The following is a 1673-nucleotide window of genomic DNA, read 5'->3' as shown; positions in this document are numbered from 1 at the left end:
TCACCACCCAGAAACCACTGGCCATGTCAAGAGAACTAATCTCGACGTAGTCCCTTTCACCAAAGCTATCAAGGCTCAGCGAGAGCTATTTAAGCGCTTCGATCTGGATATGTTTGCGGATGGAGTGTCCCTACCTGGTCTTTCAGAGAAGGTTATGTACAGACCTGCTTCAATAATCTCCAATATCCGGATAAGAAACCTGCTAACGCATTCCGATTTCCAGCGAAGCGCATGGCTGGCTACAGGAGTCAGGTTGCTAAGGTAAAACGAAAATTTGGTATGACGCTCGAGCACGTGAATACATTGCTGCAAAAGCAAAAGTATCTGTGTGGTCTATGCTATTGTCAGCTGACTGCTGATACCGCTTCCGCTGATAGAATCAATAACAATCTTGGGCACACTGATGGGAATATCTTGATCAGCTGCATTTCATGCAACACCGCTCGAAAAGATATGTCTCGTAGGGGGTTCAGATAAAAGAAACTGCTTGATTTTAACGCAGACAGATTGATGTTTTCGATTGACAAGGAGGAATCTGAGATTTACGGGAAAATGAAAGCTAACATTGCTGGTGGACCATCAATTATATTCAACAGGTATGCTAAGCGAAACGAGACGAAGATTCATGGAGGTAAGATCTGCAAAGAAATTATCGGATACGACGCTAACGCTCTATATATATGGGCCCTTGGTAATGAGATGCCATGCGGTCGATTGACTACGGTTGAAGCGTATGATGGTATCATCGATGACATCAAAGCATACAAAGTATTCGGCTTTCTTGAATGTGATATCCGAACACCAGAATACTTTAAACAGTACTTTGGTGAGATGACTCCAATTTTCAAGAATGTACTGATCGACTGTACGAATGAGAGCGTCATTGGTAAGCACATGTTCGAACACAATGAGGCGCGCAAGCAAAGCCGAGCAAAACCAGCTCGCAAGTTGATTGGTAGCTACTTTGGTGAAAAGATTCCCATATACGCACCTTTGCTGAAGTGGTATCTCTCTCATGGTTTGGAGATCACCAAGACTTACAGCTTCATAAAAGCGAGCTCCCATAAAGCTTTTGCTCCATTTATGAAGGCTGTATCAAACGCCCGGCGAGAGGGTGATGTTGATAAGTCGAAGGCTATGATTGCCGAGATGGTGAAGCTGGTAGGCAACAGTGCTTTTGGTCGATCTGGCATGGATATGAGCAAGCACAAAGAGGTTGAGTATGAGTCGAGTGACAAAGCTATTAAGAACAAGATCGAACACTTTACGTTCCATGGTCTCGAGGAGCTTAATGATGCGTGTGAGATCACGATGAAGAAGCGCCGACTCAATAATAAGAACCCAATCCATTTGTCGATTGCTATCTATCAGCTTGCTAAGCTACGCATGCTTCAGTTTTACTATGACAGCATAAATTTCTACTTCGATCGCTCTGACTTCCAGTATCAGGAGAAGGACACTGATTCGGCTTATATCGCTTTCAGCTGTGATAATCCATTTCAAGACTGTATTAAGCCTGAGCTACGAACCTACTTCAAGGAGCATAAATACGATTTGTTCCCACGTGACTACAACACTGAGGTAGCTAAGTTTGATCGCCGTACGCCTGGTTTGTTCAAAGATGAATGGTCAGGTGATGCTATGGTCTCACTATCGAGTAAGAACTATATTGC

The sequence above is a fragment of the Phytophthora infestans genome, genomic scaffold (genome assembly GCF_000142945.1).
Source record: "Phytophthora infestans T30-4 supercont1.36 genomic scaffold, whole genome shotgun sequence".
Taxonomy (NCBI): domain Eukaryota; phylum Oomycota; class Peronosporomycetes; order Peronosporales; family Peronosporaceae; genus Phytophthora; species Phytophthora infestans.
This window is presented reverse-complemented; position numbering follows the sequence as displayed.